Source organism: Crocuta crocuta, unplaced genomic scaffold (assembly GCF_008692635.1).
Source record: "Crocuta crocuta isolate KB4526 unplaced genomic scaffold, BGI_CrCroc_1.0 scaffold64, whole genome shotgun sequence".
Taxonomy (NCBI): Eukaryota; Metazoa; Chordata; class Mammalia; order Carnivora; family Hyaenidae; genus Crocuta; species Crocuta crocuta.
In genome coordinates, this window is record NW_027530640.1 from 7,946,709 (window position 1) to 7,963,232 (window position 16,524).

Sequence of the window (16,524 nt, forward strand, 5' to 3'; positions counted from 1 at the left end):
CTGTACCACTCACACTCTGCCTCTCTCTGTTTCTCAGAAATAAATTTTTAAAATGTTAAAAAATTAAAACAATAAAAAATAAAAATGAGAACAAATTTTAATTAATCATTTTAGCACTTATTTTTGTCTTATTTCTAAATCCTTATTTATTTTTGGCTGATTCTTAGGATAAAAGTCCAGCTACTATAGTATATACTATATTTAGGTTCTCAATAAGTTTTTGAATAACAGGTGAATGATCATATAGAAAGTGTCAGTTCCCTTGGTCTCTCTCCCAGAAACAACCATTGTCATTCATTGGCTGACTAAAGCTTTACCATTCTTTTCTAGGTATGTGTGTACACACACACACACACACAAGTTACACAAATGGACTCATATGATCCATATTGTTCTGCAGTCTTTTAATAACACATCCCAGGCATTTTCCCACATCATCAGCACACACAGTTCTCCCTCTTTTCAGACATCTGCTTTGTGTTCCATTGTGTGGAGAGCCTGCAATTTACTTAAGTCCTTTATTGATGAACATTTGGGATGTTTCCAGTTTTTCATTTTTTCAGATACTGTTTGCAAATAGTGTATTTTGAAAGGCCTCTTTGAGGTGGACTGAAAAATTCTGGAGCAGGTTACTCTCTCTTGGAAGTTACTGATCACCTGCTTTTCAGAAGCCTTTGCTGATTGGCCGTTCAGAATTCAGTCCCTTTCCCCCTGGGTCCCCTTCCCATGACCTGCTTCTTTATCCTCTACTGGTTTTTCTGCCTGGTACAGATGGGTTTCTTCCTGCTTGGTTTTGAGCTCTTGACCATGGCAAACACACTTTCTCTGGCTTTTCTTTCCTTTTTTTCTTTTTAATTTCCACCTGTTACCAAAGTTATATACTACCACGAAGAATTAAATACTTACACATCACTTGTTTATGAAAAAGAAGCCCAGCTTCCCTCTATACAATTATCTGTCCTCAGTTGGACTTTCCAGAACCAACCAGTTTCAATCCTTTTAACTGATCTTTTTCAGTATCTACTTCCATCATTCTGCAAAATGTGTTTGTATTGCTACTTTTTAGGTTTTTATTTCTAAGTATTATCTATTGACTTCTCACTGTGGAAAGTGAGCATCCAGCTTCTTTCTGTACGTCTTGTCCACTTGTTACACACACACAGACACAGACACACAGACAGACACACACACACTCTCTCTCTCTTTCTCATATGGTTCCCCCATGCTTCCAGGAGAGTTATACTACATGTTTTGATAGATGAGTATTCACTGTTTACATTATATGGCATATGAAACTGTGAGTATTTTCCTTTGGCTACAGAATGTTTTCTTTTCACCACAGTTAGTAAGTGCTGCTGTTATTTACTTCATTTTCTATGCATCTATCATGCAATTTTGTTTCTGCACTAAGCCCCTGTTGTGCAAATCTCCCTTGATATATTCAGACGTGTGAGTGTTTGATCAGGTTTATTTTCCTGAGAGAGTCTCTCCTGGAATCTTCTGACTTGCCCTGGTCTGGGCTGGTTGCCCTCTATGCTGGGTATGTATTCAAATTCTTGAGCTTTTCCTTCACCTTTATCCCAGGGATTGGCTTTACTCCTCCTCTGGGTGGGGTTTCCTGTGCCCTGTGTCTCTTGCCTTCCTCCTCCTTGGTTTGCCCCCACTTTTGGCTTCACATTCTCCATGGCTTCCTGAGAAAGCGTGTACTGGAAGCGAAATTTTTAAACCTTGTACATGTCGCAGCCTCTTAATTTTCCTGTCACACTTAAAGTGATAGTTTGGCTGAGTATGGAGTTTTAATTGGGGAGAGTTTTCCTTAAGAATTTCAAAGACATCGTCCATTGTCTTTTAACTTTTGAAGTTGCTGTTGAAAAGTCTCACGACATTTTGATTCTGCACGTTTTGTATGAAAACTGTTGTTATTTTTTCTCTAGAGGCTTCTTGGAACTTCTTTTTGTTCCCAACGATCTGAAATTGGTATTTGGTATGATTATATTTCCTTTCGTTTGCTAGGCACTCAGTGGGCTATTGAATCTAGAAGATCACGTTCTTTTGTTTTAGAAAGTGTCTTGGAATTATTTATTTTACGATATCTTCCTATTTTCTGTCTTATTTATTTATTTATTTATTTTAATGTTTATTTATTTCTGAGAGAGAGGGCAAGTAGGGAAGGAGCAGAGAGAGACAGAGAAGAGAGAGAATCCCAAGCAGGCTCTGCACTGTCAGCACAGAGCCCGACACGGGGCTCAAACTCGTGAATCACGAGATCATAACTTGAAGCAAAGTCAGATACTCAACTGACTGAGCCAGCCAGGTGCCTATCTATTTTCTGTCTTAAAAAAAAAAACTCTGATGTGGGTGATTGAAAAAAATAGCTTCTTCCTCAAGTCTATGTCCTTTGCCATGTAGCATCGTGGTCCCCTCCTTCTGTGATTCTGGGCTGAGACACGTGGCTCACTTTGGGCTCACTTTGGGCCAGCTCACTTTGATGCTGTAATTGTGGTACAAGTAAAAGTCGGAAAGTCCCTTGTGTGATGGAGTTTGCCTGCCATCATCACCATGAGAAGAACGTGCCCAGGTCAGCCTAGTGTTTCCAGGAGGAAGATGAAATACACGTGGAGCAGAGCCAACCCCCCAGCCAAGGTCGCCAACTACCCCAGATGCATAGACAATACATGCTTGTTATTGTGTGCCGCTGAGCTGTTTGAGCTGTTTATTTAGCATTATTGTGGTACTAACTGATATATCTGATTATGTAGGTGTTGAACCTCTTAGCATCAATCGCTCTTTCGTTTTCTTTTTCCTGTTCTTTCTGGGAGATTCTCTCAACTATATCTTTCATCCCTTCTACTGAATTTTTCATGGCCATCATCCTATTTTTAATTTCCAAGAACTCTTAGCTTCTTTGCCTGTTGTGGTTGCATTGTTGCGTCATATTGGAGTTTCATGGAAGTACATAATTTGACTGCATTAATTATTCTTCTTCAAAGTGTTACTCTCCTTGCTTTGTGTGTTTTCCTCCAAGTCACTTTTTAATTATTTTTATTTTGTCCTCTGTCTTTCATATTAGAGAATTTCTTCCAGAATCCTTGCCTGTTTATTCAGATTCACTAAAAAGTGGATTGGAAGCTGTGTGTGTGTTGTTCACAGAATAGCAGTCCTTTTGGGGGAACTTAAGGCTCTTTTTTCTAGGCCTGGCAGGGTGACCCAGAGATGCCTCCTCCATTATGCAGCTTTGAGGACATTCTCCAGGCTGCCGGCGTCCTGAGAATCTGAGGGGGAAGCAAGCAAGGGGGTCTTAACATTCAGAGTGTAAACTTACCCATAATTCCCCTGTTTTCCGTAGGGCATCCCTGCTCTCAGCTGTGCCTGGTGCTCCCAAACCAGAGTCCTTCTGCTTAACCCTTCAGAGAAAATAATCCTCCGGTCTTCTGCCAGGAAGGTGAGGGGCAGCCACCTGGCTGCAGGGAGCTGCAGAGGGATCTGTACACCCAAGAGCTGATCACAGGGGCTTTCTGCTGGCCCTCCTGCTCCACGCCCCACCTCTCTCTGGTCCCTGGTGCCTGTAATTCCTAAGGCTTTGTGTAATTCTCTGGTGAACATCAGGTGGCTTTTTGGCTTTCCCGACTGCTGACTTAGGATTTAGCTTGCTTAGGTCTGTTAAGTCAGGTACTCTCATCTACCCGCTTCCTAGTTCCCCAAATTTTGTTGCTCTTGTTTCCCATCCTATTCTTTCTTTGTAAAAAAAGTTTCTATTTTAATTTCAGTTAGTCAACATACAGTGTTGTGTTAGTTGTGTGACTTGACACTTCCATACATCACCTGCTGCTCATCACGACCAGTGCCCTCCTTCATCTCCATCGCCTGTTTCACCCACTCCCCACGCCTCCCTCCCCACTAGTAACCATCAGTTTGTTCTCTGTTGTTAAAAATCTGTTTCATGGTTTGTCTTTCTCCATCTCCCTTATTTTTTCCCCTTTGTTCATTTGTTTTGTTTTTAAATTTCACATATGTGAGTGAAATCATATGGTATTTGTCTTTCTCTGACTTATGTTGCTTATAGAATTATACTCTAGTTCGATCCATGTCATTGCAAATGGCAAAATAATGTTCTTTTTTTATGGCTGAATAATATTCCGTTATAAACAAACACACACACACACACACACACACACACACACACACCCCACATCTTCTCTTTCCGTTCATCAATCAATGGACCCTTGACCTGCTTCTATATCTTGGCTATTGTAAATAATGCTGCTATAAACATTGGGCTGCATGTATCCTGTTGAATGAGTATTCTTGTATTCTTTGGGTAAATACCTAGTAGTGTGTGTTTTTGAGTTTTTTTCTTTCTTTTTTTTAAATAGTTTATTATCATGTTGGTTTCCATACAACACTCAGTGCTCATCCCCACAAGTGCCCTCCTCCATGCCCATCATCCCCCCCCCACCCACCCATCAGTCCTCAGTTTGTTCTCAACATTCAAGAGTCTCTCATGGGTTGACTCCCTCCCTCTCCCCCTGTTTCCCCCCTTTTTCTCCCCCATGGTCCTCCGTTAAGTTCCTCCTAATCCTCCTATATGTGCAAACATATGGTAGCTGTCCTTCTCTGCCTGACTTATTTCGCTCAGCATAACACCCTCAAGTTCATCCATGTTGCTACACATGGCCAGATTTCATTCTTTCTCATTGCCATGGAGTATTCCATTGTATAGATAAACCACATCTTCTTGATCCATTCGTCCGTTGATGGACACTTAGGCTCTTCCCATGTTTTGACTATTGTTGAGTTTTTGAGGGATCTCTATACTGTTTTCCACAGTGGCTGCACCGGTTTGCATTCCCACCAACAGTGCAGGAGTGTTCCTTTTTTCCCACATCCTCCCCAACACCTGTTGTTTCTTGTTTTGTTGATTTTAGCCATTGTCACAGGTGTGAGGTGATATCTCATTGTGCTTTTGATTTTCATTTCCTTGATGATCAGTGAGGATGAGAGCATTTTTTTAAAAAAAACCTTTTCTAATGTTTATTTATTTTTGAGAGAGAGAGAAAGAGACAGTGCAAGCAGGGGAAGAGCAGAGAGAGAAAAACACAGAATTCAAAAGAGCCTCCAGGCTGCGAGCTGTCAGCATAGAGCCTGATACGGGGCTCGAAGCCACGGACTGTGAGATCATGACCTGAGCCCAAGTCAGATGCTTAAGCGACTGAGCCACTCAGGCCCCTCATAACGAACATCTTTTCATGTGTCTGTTGGCCATCCGGGTGTATCCATGTGTATTTTGGTCAGTTTTTTCTTACCTATTGCTTTCTTTTAATGGGATATCTTTATTATTCCTTTGGTAATACATGATTCTTATAAAAAGTTAAAACAGTCCAAGGTAAATGACTGTCCTTCTTAATCCACCTTCTTCATCCAGAGCTGATCAATGATTTATCATTCCAGATGGTTTTGCCTTTACAGTCTTTATGCCTGTGTATGCTAAATACTCATACTTGTGAACCCCTCTGGCCCTACACTTTGTGAATATACATGAAATCGTACTCTCCTAGCCTATCCGATACCATTCTGTTCTCTAACTGGTCTTGTTTCCCCCGCACTTGGACAAAGACGGTGAGTATCTTTCAATCATTAATCAGGAATTACTGCTTTCTTTTATGACACGCTACACAGTGTTATTTTATAGTATAATTTATATGCAGACATTTAGTATGCTCTTAATTTTTGTTACTGTAAAGAGTGCTGCTCTGAATATCAGTGTAACTAAGTCTTTGCACACCCGTGCTTTTGTCTCCTTAGATATTTCCTTGGAGTGGAATTGCCAGCGGGTGTGCACAGCTAAGGCATTGGTAGGCAGTCCCGATTGCTCCCCAGATAGGTGTAGGGTTTAATACCTTCTTAGCTCCTTGGTGTCTGAGAGAGCTCTTTTCCTTGTCTCTTTGCTCAATTCTGTCTTATCTTCTTTGATATTGTTGCCTGTAGGTTGGGTGAAAATGGCATCTCATTACTGGTTTGATTTGCATGACTTTGAATAGTGAGGCTGAGCCCTTCTGTGTGTCCGGGCCATTGTGTGAGCTGGTTGCTCTCTGTATGGTGTTTTTCTGTCTCTTCCATGGTGGAGAAGAAGGGGAAAATTAGTGAGGGAGAGGGAGGGAGGCAAACCATGAGACACTCTTGAATGCTGAAAACAAACTGAGGACCGATGGGAGGGGGTGAGGGGGGAGATGGGCACGGAGGAGGGCACTTGTGGGGATGAGCACTGGGTGTTATATGGAAACCAACTTGACAATAAACTATTAAAAAATAAATTTAAAAAACACAACAAAAAACAAAAGGAGTTTTCAGACCCCATGTCATCCCTAGATTTGCTGCCTAGGTACTGTGGTTCCTGGGGTCCAGGGACTGGCCTGCTCTGTGGATGGAGGGAAGTGGCATCTTGCTGGGGAGTGCCAGAGAGCAGTGTGCTGTCCCCAGGTTCTCCACTGCCCCCCACAAAGGCACTGAATTGAGTGTCAGCATAGCCTTCTTCCCTATAAGTGCAGGCCTGGAGCTGTCAGGCCCTAGGCACAGAGTGGCCCCTCTGGGGTGCTTGACTCATTGGGCCACTCTGCACCTGGCCCTGTTAGTGGCTGAGTCCTGGGTGGTGACTCTGGCACTGGCCTGAGTTTGGGCATTTACCAGCATTTACATGCCTGGTTGACTGTTCACAAAGACAGTTTTTTTTTTTTTTAATCTTAAAAATCTGTAAAATAACAACACATATAGAATTGTTCAGTTTAACAAATTATTATAAAAAACTATTTAAAGTTTTTGAGAGAGATGGATGTGAATGGGGGGAGGGGCAGAGAGAGCTAGAGACAGAATCCTAAGCAGGCTCCAGGTTCTGGGCTGCCAGCACAGAGCCTGACACGGGGTTTGAACTCACAAACCACAAGATCATGACCTGAGCCGAAACTGGATGCTCAACTGACTGAGCCACCCAGGTGCCCCCAAATTATTATAAAGCAAACACCCGTGTAACCATCTCCCTGGGAGACAGTTGACTTTTAACAATACTGTGGCAACTGGGGCTGGCGCCTTGCCCTGACTGTTGGGCTGTATTGTTCCCTGGCAGTCTCCCCTAGGACGCTGGGCCAGGGAGGGGCACTCCTCCATCGTGGGGGCACCACGTTAGGTGGGCGGATGGCCAACTGAGTCCGTGACTTTTGCTTTACCTCTCAGCAACCTCCACTGACCTATGTCCCGACAGATTCAGGGAACATTCAGACCCCAGGAATTTGGATGGAACCCCAGGTAGCAGGGAATGTCCAGGAATCCCACGTGTGAAGCTTTGGATAGGCCTCAAGGCCAGGTCTGATGGGCCTGAGGTTTGGGGCTAGCCACGAAGCATTCACCCTCCATGGCACAGCTTGGCCTAAGCCCATGTGGGAGCGAGGCCATGTCATGTGGGTGCAGCCTTGCTCTCACGGAAGAGGGTTCAGAGGAGGACCACCCTCTGTGTGGGAGACTCACCTCATGAATTGGGCTGGGGTGTGAGCAGCTGAGGGAACGTTGGGACTGTGGCTCTTCACTCTGGGCTGGGCCAGCTGAAGACCATTCCTGCTCCTGGTGCCTCACTTCACTTTGCTGCACCAGCCCTTGGTGCTCCTCCAGATGGGATGTCTTCCCTTGGCGACAAGCCCCCAAGTGGAATGCCCAAACCATTAAAGTGCAGCCCCCACACAGAGCTTGGCCTCCGCCTACCTGCCTGCCTCTACTTCCTTCCCTCTCAGCTGCCTCATTGCTTGTTTAGCCCACATGGAGCTCGCCACTCTCTGCCAGGCACTGAGTGATAGTGAGGGGCAGGCAGAGTCAGTCTCTGCCCTCATGGAACTTAAGGCTGAGAGTGGCACTGTCCAGTAGAATCTTCTGTGGTGATGGAATGTTCCGTCTGGTACTGGGTAGTGCAGGGAGGGACATGGACAGGCAAGTCAACTAGGAACTACTGGGCTTGGAAGGCAGGAGCAATGGCCAGGGAAGACTCCTTGCATAAGCTAGTCCTGAAGGAGAGAGGGGGTCTGCCCGGCTGCATGGCCAGGCAGTGGGGTCAAGGAGGGGGAAGTAGCACATGCAAAGGCCCTCTGAGGACAGGAGGTGTGCATGTTCAAGATGAAGGAAGGGCAGCACAGCTGGGGAAGAGAGGATAAGGGAAGGGTCATAGGAGCTGGGATGGGAGAGCCCAGAATTGCAGAACTTGGGAACACGCAGCTTTACCTTCAGGGATGTTTAGGTATGGGACTGATGTGGGCAACTTTTGCATTTGAAAATATTCACCCTGGTGCTGTGTGGAAGGAGAAGGGTCTGGAAGGCAAGGCCACTTAGGAAGCTGAGGCGGTGGCAGCTGTGGGATGGGGAGAACTGGAGCGAGAAATGGAAGGGTAGATGCTGATGGGGAGAGGGAGAAGCAGGGGTCACCTGACCCTTCCTGGTTGGGCACCTTGGGGGCAGTGGGGCCACTGTGGAGTCAGGGAATGCTGCGGAGGGGCAGGTCTCAAGGGTAGGAGGCGAGTTCTGTTAGGTGAGCTGTGTTTGCGGTTTCCCAAGCTTTCGGATGGGTGAGTGGAGAGGTCAGGGCTGGGGACAGGGCTGTGGGAGTCCCCGGCATGAGAGGACACATGCTTATCTCTGGTTCTCCCACTAAGCTGTCACTCTTGAGTGGTGCAGGTCCAGCTGAGCTTGAGTTAAGGGCATCCCGACTGGGGATAAGGGCATCCTGACTGGGATGTGGCCATGGCTCTCCCATTTCCACCTGTGGGGTGTGTGTGTGCACCTGTGTGCGTCTGTGCATAGTAGGATCTTTGCCTACCTCTGGCCTGCAGGCAGGACGAAGGGGGCTGGCGGTAGGGGAGGGAGGAGCAAGAAGAGGCAAAGCGGGACCTGTCCCAGGAAGATGAATCTTGTTGCGTGAGGTTAGGCTCATCTCACGCACTAGCTGATCCTGGAGACTCTGGGCATTGGCTGGAGGGAGAAGAGCTATGCCAGCCCGCAACGCTGCCTCCTGCCTACATTGTGCAATAGACTCCTTTCCCTCGAGATTTTGATCTGACCACCAGCCTGTGGATTGCCTAATTATAGCAGTGTCCCTCTGGGGGACTAGAGCTTTGGAGTACAGGCTGAAGTTCAGTACATGCCAAATCCACTTTAGGCTATTCAGGTACGGGTGGTGTTCTGTGGCCTCATAGGATGTTTGCCAGACCTTACTCCTTGCCAGTCCATAGACAATCTGGACTTGGCTCCAGCTTTTGGTAGGGAATGCATCCATTTGGTGTTCAGAATTACAAAAACTGGTCATGTTAAGCCACGGGATGCCTGGATAGCATGTTCTATTGAGTCTCTTGGATGGGACTCTGAGCTAAGGTTTTAGGGTTATTTTGTCCTTACCTCCAGCAGTGCCGGCTGGGAGGATCCACTCTACCAGTGAGGACCCAGCCTACTGGGGGGAGCTGTAGAGGGATCAGTGGTCTTGGTCTGTGGCCTTATGCTGGGCCACCAGTCATGGCTCCTGACTTGGCCAGGTACATAGTTGGGCCGGGTGAATGGCTGTCTTGGGAGGCTACCTCCAGGACCAGGCTTGCTTAGGATGCTTGTGGTTTCCTGCCTGTGCACCCATCAGCCAAGTTTATGGACTCTGCCTTCGCACTTTCTCTTAAATGTGTCTACTTCTCTCCGCCTGAGTCATTGTCATTGCTCTGGTTCAAACCTTCCTCCTGTCTCTCGCAAACCTTCCTGCCTCTCTGATCCGTCTGGCCCTCCAGGGCAGTCAGACCTGATCCTGCGAATCTTATCTTTGACCTTTTGCAGATTCTGTTTCTTTTACCTAGAATGTTCCCATCCCCCTGCCCCTCTGCGTGGCCAATTTCTAGGCACTCAGTGCCTGGCACATAGTAGGTACTCATATATTTTCCAAATGGATAAATGTAAGTTAATGTAGGATGAATGTTTTTGATGTCAACTGATTGTAACTTTTTAAGTAAATCATTCCTTGCTCCCCTTCTTATTTTACATTGCATCTGCACCCTGTATTAGTGTGTGTGTGTGTGTGTGTGTGTTGTTGACCCAGCTCAGCAAATATTGTTGCATTAAATTGTGTAGCATTTTCTTTCTATACTAAGAAAAGCCAGTGAATCTCTACTAGATCCTTCTTATCAGACACCTTTCCTGATATATGGTTCATCTATGATGAGACCTTGTCTTGGTTTTCAGCCTCTGGTTTTGTGGACCACCTGGCTTTTGTGTGGACGTTGGAGGATGGGAAGTGTGGTCCTATGAAGACAAGGTAGAGAAGTCTCTTCAGAAAAAAAATCTCGAGCTAATGTGAGAAGTGTGAGGTGTATTTTTCTTCCACTCAGCCCATAGGTCACCATCCTGGTAACCAGATTAGTATTGTCAGTAGTCTGACTTTGAACTTTTTCCTAGCGTAAAGTACCTCTGAATCTGAATCTGACCTTGTCTTGCCCCCATCTTCATTTTCTATTACTTCTCACCTCTAAGAATTTTGGGTTGTTGTCCTTGCCTAGGACACCATCTCTCAGGGGACATGTTCTAGAAGCCTCTGCTTTTCCACCTTCTATTGCCACCGCAAGTGTTAGCACCCGCACATTTTGCATCTTCTGTAACGTTCCTCTTCAAATGCATGTAGTTTGCTGTTCAGATGACTTCAAACATTTATCCATACAATGTCCTTAGTTGTTTGGTTATCTGTGTGTCTACTCTGTGCTTGTCGCTGTCAGAGTCTATGGAGGGATCAAGCACATAAGACATGGTGTCTGCCCCCATGAAGTTCATGGTCTACTGAGAAGTCAAGACATGAGAGAAATGGCTTCTCATGATGTTATTGTACAGGTCAGAAGAGGGAGTGGTCAACCATTGCTTCCAGCTGGTTCCAGCATGAGGCAAGACATCACAGAAGAGGAAGACTATGGGTTGAGGAAGGGATTTAGTCCTGCAACGTTGGGGCAGAGAAGCTGTCTCGAGCAAATTTAAGAAAATAGAAGCGGGGGGTGGTGGTGGCTTGTACGGGGAATGGGGGATGTTCGGATGGTGCATGGAGGTGAAACAGGAGACTATGTCTGGAAGACTAGATAGGGCCTGGTCTTCGAGGGATGGAAGAGCTCCCCTCTGGGCATGGAGAACTCTTGCCAGTATTGAGCAGTGACACATGTTGCTATTTTTGATAAGTCAACGTTAATAAAAAAAAAAAAAAAGAAATGTGATTAGGTACCATAAGTAAGATGGTTTGTGGTGGTGGGGGGTGGGGACCAGGCAGAAATGTTTTTGTGTTGAGGAGAGAGGTACTGAGGGTCATCTGGTCCCTGATGACTCCTGACTAATTTCAGAAATTGTAGGTGGAGCAGAATTGTGTGAGCTGTGCCCGGTGACTTCTGGTGAGCCAGCAGACAGTTGCAGGCCATGAAGTCTCCTGAGAGGAAGGGATGATGCCACCCCATCTGCCCACAGTCCCCATGTTGGGCTTGGGCTTTCGTATTTTAGCTTATATACCCTTTGGTTTCATTTGAAATTTTTATGAAGGTAGAGGCTGCTAATTAAAATAACTATTTTGTTTTAATTCAAAACACGAGAGAAGACCAGCTGTCCGAAGTAATCTGGGTGCTGATGAGCTCTGTGGGCAGAGCTCCATGAAGTGGTTCTGAACGGTAGTGGGGCAGAGTTGTGTGGCTGCAGGGAGAGATGAAGTGTCTTTAGAAAACTGTGGTGCCCAGTCAGCACCTGCTTGGAAATGGTATGTCGGGTTATGATACAAGACAAACTGTCATCACGGATTAAAATGCTTCTGTGATCCAAGGGTAGTAGTCATTTCTTGGAACATTTGCTAATCTTAAAAAATTTTTAAAACAAATGTGAAACAAATCAACTGCTCGAGACTGGCTCCTTAAAGGGCTGGTATTCATTCATTCGCAAAACTGATATTTATTGATTTGCTGAAATGATCTGTTGATACTAACCTCTGTGGAACATACACCAGAAGGCAAGGTAAAGAAGGTGGGTTCCCAAGAAGACAAGAGCTAGAGAGTGTTTACTTTTTACTCCAAGTAAAAGTACCAAGGGGCTTTTGACCAAAGGGTGCATTGGAAGGTGGGGATGAAGAGGCTATAGTTCCTGGAAGTGGGAAAAGTAGATCAAAGTGCAGGTTTATTAATATTGTCAGTTCAATGTGAAAAATAGTGAAAAGTGCAGCTTAGGAAGGAAAAATCACAAGTGTGCAGCATTTTGGGGACGCCCCACAGGCTGCATGTTTTAGGTAGAGGGGTGGGTGGTGGGAAGAAAGATGAGAAGTGGTAGGACAGGTGAGAAACCAGCATGTTGTTTCAGGGCAGTGGGTCACACTGATGCCACTGTAAAATCCTGGGTGCCGGCTAAGCATGCAGGTTTGGGGCCCACCTCCAGAGATTCCTCTAGAAGTGTGGTCTGGAGTCCTGCAGCCTGCAGGCGTAACCAGTTGCACACCTCAGGTGGTTCTGAGGAGTAGCATTAACCTGAAGAGAGGAGTCCCAGCCTTGCATTTTCCAAAGATGACTATTGGAGGGGCGATCATACTGGATCCGTCCATTCGTAAGGATAGAATTTCCAGATCCCTCCTTTTAATTCCATAGCCATCCCTTCTGCCTCTTATGTCCTAGGTGTCAAATTCCAGAGGCCTGGGCATCAGAGGCAGGCCGGCGGGGCTCAGATAGCAGGCTGTGGATAGGGTGTGTGCTCTGCAGGGCAGAATGGCTCTTGGAGGGGAGGTCTTAAAGGGCTGGGAAAATCCTGGGAGCTGAGAGGCACTGAGCAAGGAGGAGGGACCGTTTTGAGTCCCAGACAGGTGGTGGAGGCTCTCCTCCTCCAGCTGTGGCCTGAGAACCTGCTAGCTTTCATCCATGCCAGAGCTTGACATGGGGTGCACGGAAGGTTCTGATACCCATTAGAGAACCAGTGCTAGGTCAGGTGCTGGGCAGGGGGCTCAGAAATGGTTTTTCCAGCCATATCCCTGTGCAGGTGGGGAAACCAAGGCTCAGAGAGGAGAGATGACCTATGGGGAAGTGAAAAGATGATGAGCTGAGCAGTCAGACAGAAATGGGCTCTTCTCCACCTCTGCCAGCCTTGCTGGATGACCTCGAACAGATGATATGGTGTCTCTGTGCCTCATCTGTTAGATGAGGAAAATGATCCCTATACCTTAGGCTTGTTATTAGGATCCATGACTTTTCTCAGAGCCTGGCACCCCGGAGGCATCACCACTGTTGATGCCCAGCATCTGGGTCAGTGGTGGGCCAGACTGAAAAGGCTGCCCAGGCTCTAGCCCAGCCTTCTGGTCCATGCCCCACTGCTGCTAGGACCCTCTGACTCTCTTCAGCCCGGTCAGGCCTTTGCTTCAGCAGTGACAGTTGGGATTGGTGTGTGGGACAGTGAGCGGGTCTGTTTGCTAACTTTGTATATTGCTTAATAAGGAAAACACTGCTTGTCCTGGCAAACAGTGGATCCGGCCATATATGGGGAAAAGGAATAACTTGGATACGGTCAAGGATACAATTCTGAGCTCTTCTTATTTAAAACAAAATCAAAGACAATATGGAGTTGCCACTCTTCTTTGTCCACTTTGGTTATGGAGGAATTTCTGGTTATAAATAGGCAACATCTTGCAATGTGAACTTTAGAATAGCTGTGAACTGTTTGGGGAGCAAATCCTTTCCGCACTTGAAAGAACTTGGCATAGAGCGGGAGTCCCCAGTGGATGGAGAGAAGGCAAATGTTTTGCAGCCGTGTGGAGCAGATTGAGGCTGCTGCTGTGGCCCAGTCATCTCCAGACTAAGCACCATGTCTGTGGGCTGGGAAGGGCCAGGTCACGTCCCAAATCTGGGGTCCTCCTGGCCTCTCTGCAGTGGTGCCCCCACTGACCACACACCTTCTTTCCTCCAGCTGTCTGCTTCATGGTGTCTGTGTCACCTCCATTCCTTAGCCATCACTTACTCATTAATTCATCGACTCAGCTACTTAATGAGCACTCCCCAAGCAAGGTGGTGCTCCTGATTTTCCCCTGCTCCTCCTCCCTCCTCCCTGGTGGCCTCATCTCCTTTGCTCATGGCTAGTGCCCTGGGCTCTGTCCTTGGTCCTTTTCTTTCCTCTCTCTGCATGTTATCCCATCTACTCTTGGCCTGATTTCCATAGCAAAGTGATTAAGTGGGGCCATTCTGCTGGCCCTACAACTTCCTAGCTGTGTAACCTTTGGCAAGTTTCTCATCCTGTCTCTGACATGCTTTCCTCACCTGTACACTGGGGGGTGATAATAGTACTTACCTCTAGGGTGGTTATGATGATGGATTGAGTTAATCTCTACAAAGCTCCTAGAATGGTGCCTAATAGGAGGTCAGCAGTCACAAAGCTTGGCCGCTGCCCTTCCTTTGCTGATAGCTGCTCATTCTCTCACTAGCTGCCATCTCTGGCCTAACCTCCAGAGAAAGACCTCCAGCTGCCTGCTGGGCATCCTGCATTTGGTTCAGGGCGAGCTCCCATGCTGTGTCATCATGTGCCTGGGGGTCCAGTCCAGGTGTATGGAGTTGAGGAAGACACAATCCAGGTTGTGAGCTGTTGGAGGATATGTGAGCAAGCATTACACTGTGTGTCCTGCCAGGTAGTGCTTGTTTTCTGGCCATACTCAAGCTCACGGTCTTTGTCCACATCCTCTTCCCAGGTCTGTTGCCTCTTTCATGGGCAGCCCTCTCTTGGGGGCCAGTTAGGCCAAGGGCATGAGAAAGAGGCAAGAAAGGTCCAAGTTTCTAGCCTGTGTGGCGGATGGTGCCACCCATTCTGATGCTGAAATATTTCTTGATTCTTTATTTTTTTCTCCATGATCTTGGCCCCTGCCTAGGTCTGGCCTCACTACCACTCCTCCACCCAGATGGTTTCCCTGAAAAACCTCTTCTACTTCCTCTCTCTCTCATTCTTTGGCCTCACTTGGCAGAAGTCAGGCCAAGCCTAGGTATAGCTCCTCAGAGGTTTCCCATCACCTGCTGTCAGGGTTTTCTGTGTGATGGGACCCCATGTCCCTGCATCCTCCTCCTCCTCCACTGTCCCTGTGAGTGTTGTCTTCATCTTCTCCTGTCTGCTGAGAGCCCGGCCCCTTGGAGACCTGAAATAAGTGGGTGCTGCCTACCTGGGGAAGGAAGGCTGGCAAGTACATGGGCTGCCACAGGAGCACGGGCCTGAGTGATTCACCATGTTCTAGCCCTGGATTTTTCCATCAAAGCAGAATCACTAAGTCATTAGCTCCCCAAGTTCTTGGCAGCTACCCGGGTACCCCTGCTACCTCTTACATGCTTCTTGCCATCACTCCTGCTGTTCTGGCCAGAGAAGACTCAGCCACCTTTTGGCAAGGACCTCTTCCTGGGCTTCTCCTGTGGGTGTTTCTTCCCTGGATTCTGAAGTTGACTTTGCCTCATTCTCAGATTGGACCTTCAGATCTTTCTGAACTGTCTGCAGTCTCTGCCCCAGGAGTCACTGTCACCTCCAGATGGCTAACGTGAGCACTCACTCCTCTTACTTACCTCTGTAGAGTCTCTTTTCCCCACCAGACTGTGTGCTTCTGGAAAGCAGGGTTCTGCCTCCTCCTGATGAGGGGATGCCCCATCACAGGAATAAGCACAGAGCTAGCACACAGTAGATCCTTAGCCCCCAAGCCTTCCTGCCATGCAGTTGCCTCCTGGGGCTGGGTATGTGTATTTTCTCTCTGAGGTTCCATTTTAACCTTTGTTTGAGCAGAGTTTTCTGTGCTAAGACTTTCTTCAGAGAGCCTGAGAACTCCTTGGGTAGTCAATCTGATTTTCCAAACTCCCTCACCAGATTCTTCTGTGCCCTGGGTTCCTTCCTGCCATGCCTTCCCCCTGCATTGCAGCCCCCAGTGTTGAGGCCTGGTGAGCCAAGTCCATCTGCATATAAGTGGTGGATTCTGATCCAAAGCCTGGAACCAGGTGGACTGTGGATCTCAGGCATGGCTGATCTAGCAGGTGGACTCTGTGTGCATCTATGGCAGAGTATGGGTCGTGGCTTGAGGACATTGATTCCCCAGGGTTCGCCTGGCTCCTGAGCCACCTATCTGCACCCACATGCTGGGCCCTAGTTGCCTACCCATTAATCTGGGTGGAGGGGTCTTCCTGCCTGAGATGTTGAAGCAAAGCCCTAGTATAGCCACCTTCTCACCTCCCCAACCAATGGAGTGCTGTGGCCACGGTGTAATTCACAAACCTCCTGCCCTCCATCACAGAGCATGGAGGTTGTCCCCTGTGGGTGGGTGCAGCCTCTTCTCTGGATTGGATCCCCCGGGCTTAGTGGATGCCTCCCCCCATCACACCATCACTCACACAGTGGGCAGAACAGAGCTGTTCCATTGTTTGTCAAGGGTCATGCTCAAACATGTCCTCCCCTCTCAGATTGCATCGTGCTGCCACTCTTGTGACATTGCTGATGGAGCCTTGGGCTTCCCACCCC